The following is a 17,629-nucleotide window of genomic DNA, read 5'->3' as shown; positions in this document are numbered from 1 at the left end:
AATAGCGTTTATCCTCATGACATATGTGGCATGTAATAGTAAATGTGTCATGATGGTCTCTCCAATAGGAAAAGGTTCCCGAATAGTCGCCCATTCGCTCTCTGGGAGGGACTGTCAATGGGGAGGTGACCATGTGAAAAAGATTGAACAATCAACGAAAAGATAACGTTGTACGAGTCAGGGCATGGAATGTCAGAAGCTGGAAATGGTAGGGAAACTAGAAAATCAGAAAAAGGTAATGAAAAGGCTCAATCTAGAAATAGTAGACGTCAATGAAATGGAAAGGAGTCTGGTCAGGTGAGTATAGGGTAATGTCGACAAGACGACAAAATGGTGTAACAAGAGTACGATTCTTTCTGAATAATGAGGTAGGGCCCAGAGTGTGGTATTTTGAACAGTTCAGTGACAGGGCTGTTGTTATCAGAATCGACAGCAAATAAACATTGACAACAATAGTTCAGGTATACATGCCGACGTCGCAAGTTGAAGATGAAGAGATAACGAAAGTATATGAGGATATCGAAAGTGCAAACAGTACGTAAAGGGAGATGAGTCCTGGGGGACTGAAATGCAGTTGTAGGGAAAGGAGTAGAGGAAATGTTGACAGGGGAATATGGGCTTGGGACAAGGACTGAGAGAAGAGTAAGGCTAATTGAGTTCTGTAATAAATTTCAGCTAGTAATAGGAAATACTCTGTTCAAGAACCACAAGAGGAGGAGGTATTCTTGGGAAAGGCCAGGTGATACAGGAAGATTTCAGTTGGATTACTTCATATTAAGACAGAGATTCCGAAATCAGATACTGGATTATAAGGCATACCCAGGAACAGATATAGACTCAGGTCAAAATGGAGTAGTGACGAAGAGTAGGCTGAAGTTTCGAGATTAGCCAGGAAGAATCAATAAGCAAAGAAGTGAGATAGGGAAATACTAAGGAATGACGAGATATGCTTGAAGTTCTCAAAGGCTGTAGATACAGCAATAAGGAGTAGCTCAGCAGGCAGTACAGTTGAAAAGAGGAACTGACGTCTCAGAAAACGACAATCACAGACATTGGAAATAAAAACATAGGTGCAAAGGAAGTAACTGAAAAATAGCCGTGGGTAACACAAGAAATACTTCATATGATCGATGAAAGAAAGAAGTACAAAAATATTCAGAGAAATACAGAAATACAAGTCACTGAGGAATGAAACAAATAGGAAGCGCAGGCAAGCTATGACGAAAAGGATGCATGAAACATGTGAATAAATCGTAAAAGAAATGATTGTCGGAAGGACTGATTCAGCCTACAGCAAAATCGAAACAGCCCTCGTTGAAATTAAAGGAAGGGTGGAAAGAGAACATTGAAGTCCTCTATGAGGAGGAAGATTTGTCTGATGTGTTACAAGAGGAAACAGGAGTCGATTTAGAAGAGATACGGGATCCAGAACTAAAATCAGAATGTAAAACGGCTTTGGAGGACTTAAGATCAAATAACGCAGAAGGGAGAGATAACATTCCTTCAGAATTTCTGAAACCAATGAGGATAGTGGCAACAAAACGAATATTCACGTTGGAGTGTAGAATGTATGAGTCTGGCGTCAAACAATGTGATTTTCCCAAAAATATCATCCACATACTTCCGACCACTGCAAGTGCTGACAAGTGCCAGAATTATTGCACAGTCATCTTCACTGCTCATGCATCCAAATTGCTGACGAAAATAATATGTAGAAGAATGGAAAAGAAAGTCAAGATGTCAGGTTACCTTTCATTAGGAACATGTGTGCACTCAGCGATTATGATCAGATTCAATACTCGAGAAAGAACTGTGACAGTCGCCCCAACAACAAGAAACTGACATGCATTGAGACTATGAAATAGTGCGTTGATAACTGTTAGGTACTAGCCGAAATCTGAATTTGCAAATAAAACCTCCAAAAAAAGGACGACTGATTGCTGTGCTCTATCATTTATAAATTGAGGATGTATTAGATGACAGTCGGTTTGGTTTAGGAAAGTTAAACGCACCAGAGAGGCAATTCGGACGTTGCGGTTGATATTGCAAGAAATACTAAAGAACAACCAACATTCGTTCATGGGATCTGTCGACCCGGAAAAGCGTTCGACGATGTGAAATGATGCAAAATTTTCGAAATGTTGAGAGAAATATGGGTGATCTGTAGGGAGAGACGGGTAATATACAACATGAACAAGAGGCAAGAGAGAATAATAATAGTGGGCGATCAAGAACAAAGCGCTTGGATTAAAAAAGATGTATGACCGCGATGTAGTCATTCGACCCTACAGTTCAATCTGTTCATCGAATAAGTAATGATGAAATAAAAGAAAGGTCCAGGGGTGAGATTAAAATTCAAGGTGAAATGTTATCAATGATACTATTCGCTGATGACTTTGCTATCCTGAGTGGATCATGAATTACCTAACGTGCTGAATGGAATGAACGGTATAATGACTATAGAACATGGACTGAAAATCAGTTGAAGAAAAACGAAAGTAATGAGGAGTAGGAGGAATGAGAGCATCAGGATGGTCACGAAGTAGATGGAGTTAAGGAATTGTGCTACCTAGGCAGCAAAATAACCAATGACCGATGGAACAAGGAGGAAATCAAAAGCAGACTAGCGCAGGCAAGGGCAATCCTCGCCAAGAGAAGTCAACTACAATACCGTCCATTAAAATTGTTACACCAACAAGAAATGCAGATGATAAATGGGTATTCATTGGACAAATATATTATATTAGAACAGACATACAATTACATTTTCACGCAATTTGGGTGCATAGATCCTGAGAAATCAGTACCTAGAACAACCACCTCTGGCCGTAATAACGGCCTTGATACGCATGGGCATTGAGTCAAACAGAGCTTGAATGGCGTGTACAGGTACAGCTGCCCATGCAGCTTCAACACTATACCACAGTTCATCAAGAGTAGTGACTGGCGTATTGTGACGAGCCAGTTGCTCCGACACCATTGACCAGACGTTTTCAATTGGTGAGAGATCTGGAGAATGTGTTGGCTGTTGGCCAGGGCAGCAGTCGAACATTTTCTGTATCCTGAAAGGCCCGTACAGGACCTGCAACATGCGGTCGTGCATTATCCTTCTGAAATGTAGGGTTTCACAGGGATCGAATGAAGGGTAGAGCCACGGGTCGTAACACATTTGAAATGTAACGCCCACTGTTCAATGTGGCGTCAATGCGAACGAGAGGTGACCGAGACGTGTAACCAATGGCACCCCATAGCATCATGCCGGTTGATACGCCAGTATGGCGATGACGAATACACTCTTCCAATGTGCGTTTACCGCGATGTCTCCCAACACGAATGCGACCATCATGATGATGTAAAGAGAAACTGGATTCATCCGAAAATATGACGTTTTGCCATTCGTGCACCCAGGTTCGTCATTGAGTACACCATCGCAGGTGCTCCTCTCTGTGATGCACCGTCAAGGGTAACCGCAGCCATGGTCTCCGAGTTGATAGTACATGCTGCTACTGACGTCGACGAACTGTTCGTGCAGATGGTTGTTGTCTTGCAAACGTCCCTATCTGTTGACTCAGGGATCGAGACTTGGGAAAACTAAATCAGAAGAGAATCTAAGACTTTGGAATGTGGTGGTACAGAAGTACGTTGAAATGTAGGTGGACTGATAAGAAATGAGGAAGTTCCGCGCAGAGTTAGAGAGGAAAGGAATACTTGGAAAATAGTGGCACGGAGAAGGAACAAAATGATAGGACATCCGTTTAGACATCAGAGGACGACTTCCATGGTGCTAGATGGAGCTGTAGAGGGCAAAAACTGTAGAGGAAGGGAGAGACTTGAATACATCCAGCAAATAATTAAGGCATTCTCTGAGATAAAGAGGCTAGTACAGTAGAGGAATTCGTGGCGGGCCGCATCAAACCAATGAGAAGACTGATGACTCAAGGAACAAAGTTTTACGAGTCATCCCCAGTTCCATCATATCCCACACGCGCTCGACTGGAGGCTATGGAAGTTGCAGCACGTCTCGCAGAGCACATTGATTTACACGGGCAGTGTGTAGGCGAGCGTTATCATGTTGGATAAACACATCACCTCCCTGTTACAAGAACGGCAAAAGAACGGCTCTAACCACGATCCGCGCGTACCGACCGTTGGTTAGCGTCCTCTCCCGAAGCACCAGGGGTTAAAAGAGTCGTAGCGTGCCATATACTAGGGCATAACGCTTGGGATGGAGCTAGTGTGTCTTGCACTCACTCTACAGCGCTTACCTTAGCACATCGTAGGCGCAAACGACCATCCGTTGCGTGCAGGCAGAGAAGGGTTTCATCGCTGAAGACTATGGTGCGAAACCAGTATCAATACATTTGCTATTCCTCAGGTGGCATACACCATCTTCGTATCAGAACAGGCCGGCCGGTGCGGCCGGGCGCTTCTAGGCGGTTCAGTCGCAGGTTCTCATCCTGCCTCGATCATGGACATGTGTGCTGTCCTTAGGTTAGTTAGGTTTAACTAGTTCTAAGGTCTAGGGGACTAATGACCTCAGCAGTTGAGTCCCATAGTGCTCAGAGCCATTTGAACCACACTGGTGAAAAACACTCATGAGTCACATACAGACCATGTCACCATCTATAATCACTTCCATGTTACATAACTATGTCAATTATTCAGATGTGTGACTACATGGAACCACTTATTGATTTGTAATTTACCATTTCTTTCCTGGGACGAATTTAGCGGTTACGCGTACAGCGTATAGCGCCTTTGATTAATATTATCTCGTAGAAATAAATTCAAATTTACTGGAACCACAAGACAGTAACAGATAAATGGATCGTCTCTGCACCGCCTGATAGAACCAATAAATCGGTGTAAAGCATCTTCCTCGCAGAGAACGGAGTACTCACCAACCGCTGACATGTGGGAACTGATACCTGTACACATTTCCCATTTTCCATGACATAACATCATTTTAAGTAAGTACAAGAAGTAATTTACAAAATCTACAATAAATGTAGGTGTAGATGTATATACATAACATGGGCAACAGGCTTACTGAGAGAATTCTAAACTTGGCCTTTGTCGACGAATAATCAAAATAACCTTTTCCTTCGGAACTACGGACACCTATATGAAACGATTCAACATTTGGGGAGCCTAGTGCATTGTATACATATACGTGTTTTAATTTATGTATAAAACACAACTAGGGCCCCAGAATGTCGTCACTATACAGGGTGTAGATTTTAAGTTGACAAACCAGAATGACTTGAAAAATAAGCTTCACACGAAAAAATGTGTAGAATACAAAGTTCACTATTTTCGAGGGTGACATCTACTGGTGCTAAAATTAGCCCACCACCCCAGCCCCCTGGGGGTGGGGCGGGAGGCAACTTTAAAATTTCAAATTGTGATCCCCATTTTTTATTGCAGAATCAGATTCTATATCAAAAACTACGTACGTTTTGTCTTAAACATTTGTTTGGTTCTTGGTAGCTGGCGCTGTAATTCAAGAAAATCCGTGTTCTCATTTTTGGGTGGAAAATGGTTACGAATAGACAAAAGATACTTATTTACTTCGTAAATTTTGATTCGCTAAAACTAAAACTCTCCATCTCTCTCCATAGGGTGGGGTTTGAGAGAGAGGAAATAAAGTTTTACAAATGTTGACCCAAATATTAGAGTTTTACAAATGTTGACCCAAATTTACAAATTAAATAAGTATTTTTTATTGATCTGTAACCATTTTCCGCCCAAAAATGAGAACACGGATTTTCACGAATTAAAGCGCCAGCTCCCAAGAATCAAACCAAACGTTTAAGACAAAACGTATGTATTTTTTACGTAGAATCTGATTTGGAATAAAAAATGTGGGTCACGATTTGAAATTTTAAAGTTGTCTCCCGCCCCACCCCCAGGGGGCTGGTGTCCCGGACTAATTTTAGCACCAGCAGATGTTCGCGTCAAATATAATCAACTTTGGATTCTACACATTTTTTCGTGTGAAGCTTATTTTTGAGTTATTCTGGTTTGTCAACTTACAATTTATACCCTGTATAGTAATCGTAGGGGGAGACCAAGAGATGAATACACTAAGCAGATTCAGAAGGATGTAGGTTGCAGTAGGTACTGGGAGATGAAGAAGCTTGCACAGGATAGAACAGCATGGAGAGCTGCATCAAACCAGTCTCAGGACTGAAGACCACAACAACAACAACATAGTAATCGAATGTCATCATGTTATTTATGTATTGAATTTGTAATATCAGTTTACATTAACTGAAACAGTCGAAACCATATTATAAATATCAAAACGCAATAATGTGTTTCGCCCCTGGGGGGGGGGGGGGGGGGGTCCATAAACTGCTACGACGAAGTCAACAACACAGCAGTACAATATTCTGCGGTATTTTTTTCTTTGTTCTATGAACAGAGAGATAGATCTGTGAACCCGAAAAGTTTCCCGTACAACAGCAGAGGTAAAAGGGCGTCCCGACACTTTGCGCATTAATTCAACCAAAGCTGTTTTTTGACTCTAAAAAGTTGACGAGACTTTTAGGACTCGTCGGGCAGGAAAGTTAACGAAGAATTAAAAGTACATTACAGCCAGGCAGAAATCCAGGATAGAACGAGGTATAGAGCCTAATTCAGAAACAAAAATTTGCTCAGAAGCCTCCTCTACTAAGTTCAGGATGGACCGAAGAACGTAAAACCTTGGTGAATGGAAAAATGAACAGGTGTGGGACAGTGAGGAAGAAAGTGTTTAAATTCTTGAAGTGTTTTTCTCAACTGGCCGGATAGAATGAAATACCAATAACAGTCACTATTATGAGTAGTGCTTATTATTATCAATGATAATAACAGTTATTATTGTTAGTAGTAATATTACTGTATAGCTACGGAAAGAAGAAAATTATGGTAAACATTACTAAATAACTTACGGAAATACCACTCTGGGAACGTATTAATGAATGAAAATTCGGTATTAAAATTCTTCTAGATGACAAATACCGCTCTAGATGTAGAGTGGAAAAATATGGAAGAGAACACGAGCCGTGACAGAGGGTGTGCGTTAATTGTGACGATGGTGCAGTAGTTGAACAATCGCTAGTGTTCTCCGATGGTGTACGTCACCACATGTCGGCTGAAGGATTGCTAAAGGTCAAGGAGAGAGAAAGAAGGTGCCCAACATGACCAGCCTGCCGCTCCATCTCAGAGGCTGCGCAACACGGCCAAGACTGGAGGCAAACTTGGCGGCGTCGTATGTTCACCGGTAACGCTGTTTACGGCTTCAGAGCCTGTCCAAACAAAAACATCCGCTGCGTGTTGAAACAGAAAATGTATGGTATCCCTTTTGGAATCTTGGCGAGATTGTGAAATTTCTGCCACAGAATTCTCTCCCTTTGTTTACCATCGCTCCCGAAAATACACACACTCAAACACTGCCTGCTACCTCTCTGAAGCTAGAGGGGATGCGGGTACATCGTTCGCTGCGTGACATCAACCAATAACTTTTTTGACAGGAGGCTAGACCCAGTCCAAAGCGTGGTGGTGGTTTCCTGGAGAATCACAGCCCATTCTTTATGGGTAGCAACAATAATAGTACATGACGGTTCGCAAGATAATGGTTTACACGAAGTTGTATACCCTGTTAATCAATAAGTATTTAGTGGGCCACGATTTTTTCATTAATTTTGGTTTGATAATAACAATTTGCTAAACATACATTGTGAACGAGGGATCCTACCTTTCTTTTTGGCAATATTTGTAGTGATTTGATGTCGTCGTTCCGCGTCAATTAATGTCTGGTTTTCATCTCTGAATCGCTGCTACTGTGTTATCCTTCATAAATCGTTTCCCCATTTATAGCCTTTCCGTATAGCTATAATTGTCAACTTCAGTAGCTTAATCCGGTTCCTTGTTAACTATATCTGTATGCCATCACAAATTTCTGATTGTCGTTTTTGTGACAATGTTTTCTCATATAATTCTTTTATGTCTTATTCGCTGTACTTTGGCTTCATTTCGTACTTCAAATTCAACACCCCTTGCAACACTTAATGGGATATGTTTGAACTATTTTCTTTTTGCTTTCTCACCATCACTTTTCATTTTCATTAAGCTCTGTGTTCGAGTTCGTGTCATTTAAGAAATTTTTTTCACCTGATATATGACAAAAATTAACATATATAGCTAGGTTGTTGCTACGGGACCAGTCAGTGAAGTCAATTTGCTTCTCACGTTTCCCTTGTTTCAGTTGTCTTCTGTAAACATACTTTATGGACAGCAATATTCACTCTCAATTTCTGATATATCTTTTCGTACCACCAAAGATTCGCGGGTTTCGGGGAAGAGTTTTAGGAAACCAGTAGTACAAAATAAATACTCTCTCCAATTTGAATAGAGATTGTGACCTTATTAGCATAAGGTGCCTAATAGAGAGGAACAAATATCGCATCATTCAAATAATGCGATTTGTGCCTGTATTGTATGTATTTTTCTAGTATAGGTATCTTTGATACTACTGTCACTATAGCAATGTCAAGAAGCGTTTAATCACTAACAGCGACCACCCGACTGCCACAAATACAGTAGCGGCTGCATTACACAGAACCTGGCGCAACAGTCGGACAGCAACATGTGACGAATTTCTAACTAACGTAAAGGAATTACTTCCATGTGACAGTACTATGTCATGACCTTATTGAGCTGTGATCTATGAAATTGCTAAGGAACCCACAGTGCATGTTCGCGACTAAAGATGACTAAGTATGGATCAAACTAAGCATTTATTTCTAATTTGGCTAGTGGGATGTTATCTGATATGAATTTTTCAAAGGTGTGATTCTGTTTTAGGAAGTGTGAAATGAGTGTAGGAAATGAAAATGCACACCTTGACGTGAAACACAGCACAGGAATAATTTGAAATTATTGCCCTATTGACACTAATTTTTGGGTCTTCATAGGGAGAATGTCTTGCACAGTTTCTGCATTATTTCTTCGGTCTATGTTCTGAAAATATCTTTAGAGACAGAATTCGCATGACTGCGTATAGACGTGTTATGTTGCCCTCGCTGTCAGTAGTACTAAGTCACTTTGCGTCTAAATAGTACACATTTTATGACAAAAGTCTAATATGAGCCTTCCTCGGAACTCAGTACTGCACCATCGAATTGTTAAAAATTCCAGAAAGCAGCTCATCTTTCAAATAGGACTTAGCAGTTATGTGATTGAGTGAGATATCTTCACGTCAATCATTTACACTCCTGGAAATGGAAAAAAGAACACATTGACACCGGTGTGTCAGACCCACCATACTTGCTCCGGACACTGCGAGAGGGCTGTACAAGCAATGATCACACGCACGGCACAGCGGACACACCAGGAACCGCGGTGTTGGCCGTCGAATGGCGCTAGCTGCGCAGCATTTGTGCACCGCCGCCGTCAGTGTCAGCCAGTTTGCCGTGGCATACAGAGCTCCATCGCAGTCTTTAACACTGGTAGCATGCCGCGACAGCGTGGACGTGAACCGTATGTGCAGTTGACGGACTTTGAGCGAGGGCGTATAGTGGGCATGCGGGAGGCCGGGTGGACGTACCGCCGAATTGCTCAACACGTGGGGCGTGAGGTCTCCACAGTACATCGATGTTGTCGCCAGTGGTCGGCGGAAGGTGCACGTGCCCGTCGACCTGGGACCGGACCGCAGCGACGCACGGATGCGCGCCAAGACCGTAGGATGCTACACAGTGCCGTAGGGGACCGCACCGCCACTTCCCAGCAAATTAGGGACACTGTTGCTCCTGGGGTATCGGCGAGGACCATTCGAAACCGTCTCCATGAAGCTGGGCTACGGTCCCGCACACCGTTAGGCCGTCTTCCGCTCACGCCCCAACATCGTGCAGCCCGCCTCCAGTGGTGTCGCGACAGGCGTGAATGGAGGGACGAATGGAGACGTGTCGTCTTCAGCGATGAGAGTCGCTTCTGCCTTGGTGCCAATGATGGTCGTATGCGTGTTTGGCGCCGTGCAGGTGAGCGCCACAATCAGGACTGCATACGACCGAGGCACACAGGGCCAACACCCGACATCATGGTGTGGGGAGCGATCTCCTACACTGGCCGTATACCACTGGTGATCGTCGAGGGGGCACTGAATAGTGCACGGTACATCCAAACCGTCATCGAACCCATCGTTCTACCATTCCTAGACCGGCAAGGGAACTTGCTGTTCCAACAGGACAATGCACGTCCGCATGTATCCCGTGCCACCCAACGTGCTCTAGAAGGTGTAAGTCAACTACCCTGGCCAGCAAGATCTCCGGATCTGTCCCCCATTGAGCATGTTTGGGACTGGATGAAGCATCGTCTCACGCGGTCTGCACGTCCAGCACGAACGCTGGTCCAACTGAGGCGCCAGGTGGAAATGGCATGGCAAGCCGTTCCACAGGACTACATCCAGCATCTCTACGATCGTCTCCATGGGAGAATAGCAGCCTGCATTGCTGCGAAAGGTGGATATACACTGTACTAGTGCCGACATTGTGCATGCTCTGTTGCCTGTGTCTATGTGCCTGTGGTTCTGTCAGTGTGATCATGTGATGTATCTGACCCCAGGAATGTGTCAATAAAGTTTCCCCTTCCTGGGACAATGAATTCACGGTGTTCTTATTTCAATTTCCAGGAGTGTATTTATGTCATACTACACGCTTTGTGGTATTAAATCTTTCTTTTAGCCCATTGGCATCGTGAATTATCATAATTTACTGGACTGTTCAGGGAGTATGTGAGTACTTAATGCAGTGGCCCACAAAAATTTTTCAAGAAAAAAGTTGCATATTTGTGATCGTAGACGACGGCAATTGATAGCAAGAAACAGAAGCTTGCCGTTAAAAATACGATCATGAATTTGAATAAAACGCTAATCATGAGAATTTGATATGTGCATCTGTGCTACGATAGCTGCTATTTCATTCAGTCTGCAGCTTTTTGAATCAGCTAGAGAGAACGCAATGTTGATGGAAAAACTTTCTCAAGCATAACAGGCATAACAACACGAGTTTCCAAAATTCCCGGCAACCTGAATATTACAAGAAGTTAAGGAACTTCACGCGATCGTCATTCCCTTTGTTACACTGTATTTCGACTATGTACTTGCCAATGATTCTCATGTGCGCTCCACAGGAACAGAAGAATATCTCGTCAGTCTTCGATGACACACTTGCGGTTTACTGGCAGGTATTTGTACGAAATACTGTGCAGTGAAGTATGACTGATTGAAGGGATGTAACTTATTTGAATACTGATATGCCTATACAATCGTCATATCAAATACAATTACCCTTTCCTATAGACTGTCCCAACATCATCTAGCAAACTGACCACGAGACCTGCTGTTTATGGATTTCGATGAGTCTTAGACAAGTTGTAGAAGGTCTTGCCCTGAGTACATTGGTTGCGGGTTTTCATGCTTCTGCCCCAAGTTTCTGACAAAACCGATGCTGAAATTTCATAGATGCGTCCTATAGGCGTATCGCTAATCCCTGTGTCGGCCGAGTGAGTTTAGCGGAGGAGCGTAGGTTTTCGGCTTGCATATTAGCGGTACACATTCAAACTTTTTATCACTCTTTCGTACAAAATAGCATTAAATAGAATACGCCACGCTAAACTACTCAAAAATAATTATTTTCGCCGAAGTAATTTCATTAATGAATCACTCATTACAACACACGTTGTTTCAGTTTGTATTTCGTTGGTGGTTCGTAGTTAAAATTCCCAATGTTTTGACAGCTTCAAAGAGTTTCAGCGTTGACGAAGTATTGGCAGCTGCAGCAAGATTCCATGTATAGACGAAAGTACCCATCCCTAACCTTATAACTTTGACCTCTATTACGTAATTATTTTTGATCAAGCAGGCTGCCATTACCAATGGACTTACAATATATCCCTTGAGCAACAAGAAGCAAAAAACGATTTTAAGAAGATCCATTCTTCGCAGCACAGCATACTGTAACTGCTTCAGGAAAGATATTCCCTTACATTTTCTTATGTATGCAAAGAAGTATCGGGGAAATTTGGTCGGATTGTCCACAGAGAGTTAACGAGTTGACTCATAAACTGAAAAATGTAAGGCTAAGCGCAGATTGAGGCGCGTGTAGCATGCGTGACGTGACACGGCAACACAGCACAACGCGCACGTTTCGCGGGTCCAGCGCATGTTGAGGCGCGTACACACACACCTCGCACGCGCCGGCTGGCGACGCACTGAGTACCGAATCGCGCGCACTGTGTATTCTTCCTCAAACGATGTTACAGGAAACGTTCAGTAAAAATATTTGATTTTTGCCTTGTTTGTAGCGTTATCTGTAGCTCCATGGCGAAGTGCTTATCATCTCGCTAGTGGTCAAACTTATTGTGATATAGACATTTTAGTAAGATACTAGCCCCAATTTTTGAAATAGGGGTCGATATGATTTTGCATTTGGTGCATATTACACCATATGTTGCTGCCTATGAAATTTGGCTAACATACTGGATGTTTCTGTAGACTTGGGAGGAGGTTTCTGTCTCCGATCTGTAGAAAATGGATCCTATGTAGCGCGTTCACTCCCGATCCTCACGCCCCCGAGAATGAAATGTTCACATGTCCCTCATTCATATCATCTAAAGCGGGCGACACATCGAAACGAGATTTTGGCGAATGATGGCACACAAGGAGGAGAGTGATTTGCCAGTTCGTAAACACACTGAACTTTGTTATCTATGGCGATATATCAGAAGTTGTACTTCCAATTTTATATCTGTGACTCCAGTGACTGCAATTTTTAAGAGTATCGAGAGCTAGTGAAACAATAGTTTGCTCTTATGAAAATAAACGTGAAATGTCTTCTCTTATGCTACCGCAAACCGACACAGTGAGGTTTTTTGTAAGCTGTTGAACTCTCTGGTCCCCAGTTATTTGCTTAATGTGGCACTCTGCTTCAGAATTCTGTCACAATAGCTGCTACAAAAATGAGTTTGAGCAAATTACACTGTGTTTTGGCAAAAGAAGTACAATTAAACCTGTCAACAAGAGAAATGTGGGCATTATTCATGAATGGTGTTACTTCTTCGATTGAGAAAAGGATAGCAATTCCCACAAAAAAAAAAAAAAAAAAAAAAAAAAAAAAGGCAATTCTGTTGGAATTTTGGTTGAACCCACATAACCCATCGTATTTTTAACACTGAAGGATTGGGATGGAAAATAACCAAAGAATTTTATCCCTTTTCTTCATATGAGCAGTATTAAAATGACGAACGAACCCTACAGACGGAATTACACGTTCATGCCAGATGCTGGTTACTCACCTATGGCTTGCAGAACGGACAAGGTGTGATTCGCGAATGAAACAGTTGTTATGGAGAAAAGCAAAAAGTTAATCTCTTGCACAACACAGTTGTCAGTGTATTGCCAGCAGCTGAGAATAATGCAGGCGACAGCAATGCGGAAGCTAGCCAAGTGGGCTTTGTGAGAGGAAGAGTTCACGTAGTTCGAAAAACACTGTCATGAAAGTATATTTTCCTTTGTCAGCAATACATTTCAACAAATTAAATATATCTAATCACCACACTTTCAGGATACCCATACATTCGGAATAATACGGACCACTACTTCATTTGTGTTGCCCTCTGGATAATTAGTTTATTAATGATGATAGCACGTATGCAACCACTGAAATGCTTGGTCTTGTCACGAAGAACCAATTGAAACATTGTTATTCGTGAGGGCTTCTCGACCGGTTCTTGCTTGCAGTGGAAATGTGATGCCCACATGTAAGTAGTATAATGTTTTTTACTACACCATATCCAAGTAATGATAGTGAAACGTATGTACTTCATAACTCGGACGCTTTTTGCCAGGACCGCCGAGGGATGCTTAACGCTAGGTGCAAATTGAGCTGCTTATAGCGCGTGTGGCGCGGCGCAACGCTGCGCGTTTTTGTAACTTCACACGTTGAAATGGGATTGCGCAAATTGGCGCGCGACGTGACGGGGACGTGACAAGCGCCTGCATCAGATCGCGCGGCGTTCTGGTAGCGGCACAGTTACTCGCGCCGCGCGTCACGCGAGCACTGCTGGAGGAATGAGGCGGGAAGCGCGAAGGCAGTCCTGCCGTGGCAGTGGAAGTACGTCACCCCTTCGAAAAATACGGCCTTACTGTACACTGAATTTTATTATCACTGAGTAGTGTTTCGTTTTTCGCCGTTTAAGCGCTCCATATCTTTTCGCTAGTACACAATAGTTGTCAGTTACATATATCTGTAAAGTTCTTTTTTTGTTTATTCTTTTGTCAAGAACAATGCACAGTTCAATAGCAGGTGAGCCGTTAACCACTGGGATTACACGTTCTGCCTACAGAATGTTTTCAGATAGTAAGAAAGGACAGGCGATTCATCGTGAGGGTAGTAAATAAGCAAGTAAGGAATGTTATAAAATCACACGATCCAGAAGTAAGGCAGGAAAGTGAAACAAATAATCTACTTTCCTGCCTGTTATACTGACGTATATCCACGATTTGTTGCAAAAAGTCGAAAAGGCGTAATTTCGATAGATATGACCCCTTCTTTGCTTCTGTTAAAAAGGGTCCAAGATACGAAGTATGTAAGTTTCACTATCGTTTCTTCCACTGCAAGCTAGAAACAGTGGAAAAGGCCTCACAAATCACAATGTTTAAATTTACTCCCCGTGAGGAGAAAAGGCATTTGAATGGTGGCATACACATTATCAGCATTAATAAACTAATTATACAACAGGCTACACAAATGAAAAAATAATGGTCGGTATTATTACGAAAGTTTGGGTATCCTGAAAGAGTGTGGTGATTGCATATGTTTAATTTGTTGAAATGTATTACTGACAAGGGCAGATCTACTTTCATGACAATGTTTTTCAAACGACGTGAACTCCTGTCTACAAGGCACACATGGCCAGCTTCCGCATTCCTGTCGTGTGCATTATTCTCAGCTGCTGACAATTCACTGAACATTGTGTTGTGCGACAGATCAATTGTCTATTTTTCTCAGTAACAACTATTTTATTCGCGAATCACACACTGTCAGTTTGGCAAGCCGTAGGTGAGTAACCAGCACCTGCGATGTGCCTATCATTCCGCCCGAAGGGTGCGGTCGTCATTATTTTAATACTGCTCAGATCAAGAGAAAGAATAAAATCCTTCGGTAAATTTCCACTCCTGTCGTTCAGTGTTAAAAATACGATTGGTTACGGGGATTCAACCAAAATTGCAACAGAATTGGCAGTTTATTTTTGCGTGAATTGTTTAACGTTTTCTCATTCGAAGGAGCACCACCATTTATGTGGAACGGCCACATTTCTATTGTTAACAGCCTTAACTATAATTTGCACAAACTATTGCCACAGAATTCTGAAGCATAGTGACTCTAATATGGAGTACGCCACTATCTTGTGATCTTGTTTAGAGCGCGCGCTATAATCGATTATAGTTCGTTGTTCTGGTGCGGGTGGCGCTCCGGTGGTGATTTGCTATTACGTCGGGAAGTGTGTTTGCGGTGGCCGGCGGAAAGCGAGAGGGTAGTCGGTTTCCGGGTATTGCACGGAACGTGAAGTTCGCTCTGCCTGCCCTGCTACTGACTAGCGCTAAGGTTGTTGTGCCTCGCAATAAGAGCAGAGTGGTCTGGGGCGGAGGCGACTCGCCGCTGTGCTGGCCATGCGGTGGTCATTAATTGGAGTCGGCGCACTTGTTCTGCCTGCCTGTCTGATGTGGAGGCCCGGTGGGGTCCTGTGATACTCTGGCCCGGAGGCAACTAGTTGCTGAATTTTGGTGTTGTCTGCTAGGTTAGGGTGTGGGCTTGATTGGCTCGTCAGATTTTCCGCTGGAAGCTCCAGCAGCGGTTTCTGAACTTCATTCTGATGTGGGACGGCGTTGGAAGTTTTTGCTGTGTCTGTGTGGCACGTTATGGTATTTGTTGCTACTAATTTATTTGCTCAACTTGAGTATCTTTTGGTTATCCCACTGAGTGGGTCATTGCCCACGCAGTCTGCTCAGTGTTAGCTTTGGTGGTGCCTGTTGTTGCTTTTTGAAGGAATTCACGTAGGTGGTTCCTGTTACCTGCCCGGAGTTGCGTTCATGTATGGTATATTTGGCATTTGATGTGTTAGGTAAAGTCTGCCTAAGAAAGGCGGTTTTGGACAGGATATGCATAGTGAATTACTGCTGTTTGGTATATGTGGTCCTCTGGGACCTGAACAACACGATCTCGTCAATTTGGTTTGTGTAACAGGATTTAACATTTTTATCTAGCTGTGTTATTATTAACTTGCTGCAATAGTCGCGTTTGGTGTCGTTAAGGCACTCCTAAGACTGTGGTTTGACTATTCGTGTGCGCTTGGCTTTTATTGTTTTGTTTCAAGAAGCGAGAATTGTTTATTAAGATTCGTGTGTGTTGGCTTCCGGCACTTGTTAAGAGCGCCCTAGTTACCGGCGCCGTGGTTACCACGTGCTGTCGGGATGTTATCTTGTTATTTGATTTTTGAATTTTATCTTGTGTCGATATCATCTGTCGTGTGTTACAGAGTATAACCAAGGTGCGTAAGTGATGGGCAGTTGTGGGAGGCATGTCGGGGAGCTCTCAGCGGATTATTTCGGGGGCTGTTTCTAGTGGGAAGGCTCCGAAGTGTTGAGAGCTCGCTCGTCTGTGGCTGTGTTGGGAGTTGCCCTTTCCATTTGGTTGTATCAAATTATTATTTTGTTATTATATTTATTAGTTGTGTGTTGAGCTTCTTAGATTTTATGGTGCCAAGTGCCATTATCTTTCTCAAAGTTTTTTTATATAAATAATTTTAAATTGTAATGCCAAGTTAACTTATTATTGGATCTAGGTCTGTGGAGTAAATTCTTTTAAATCACCATTGTAATTTGTTCTTGCAGAAGAAATTTCTCTTATTTATGGTGCCAAGTTGCCATTATTATTATTATTTTTAGTTTATTACTGCTCTTAACGTTTTCCGATTTTATGGTGCCAAGTGTCATTATCATTATTAAAGGTTTTTCTAAGTGATCTTAAGTTGTATCGCCAAGCTAACTTATTATTCGAATTTTTCTTTTGGATAAACTCTAAAATCACTATTGTAAAATGTTCTTTGATTTTATGGTAGCAAGCCACCGTTATTGTTTTTAAAGCTCATTCTTTTAACCATTTGTTAAGTTCTGTAAGTTATATGAATTTGTTGTTACTTAAAATAATGTAATATTGGCAATTTAATAAATTGTGTACAGAGTCTGCTGTTTGGATATTATTGGGTGGAAATCCTTGGATAGTTGTCCTATGAGAACACACATTCCAGACTCATTTAATAAGTAATTGGCCATCAGACAGCTCAACAGCTTACGAAAAACGTTATAGCGTCGGTTTGCAGTAACATAAGAGAGTAAATTTCATGTTTATTTTCATACTATGAAGCTCTTGTTTCACTAGCTGTCGATAACTCTTCACTGGGGGGAAAAAGTAAAAAAGGAAGTAAAACTTACGGTATATCACCATAGAAAAGAAAGGTATGCGTGTCTACGAACTGGCAAAACACTCTGCTCTTTGTGTGCTGTCATTCGCCAAACTCTCGTTTCGAT

This window comes from Schistocerca americana, chromosome 6 (assembly GCF_021461395.2).
Source record: "Schistocerca americana isolate TAMUIC-IGC-003095 chromosome 6, iqSchAmer2.1, whole genome shotgun sequence".
NCBI lineage: Eukaryota > Metazoa > Arthropoda > Insecta > Orthoptera > Acrididae > Schistocerca > Schistocerca americana.
This window is presented reverse-complemented; position numbering follows the sequence as displayed.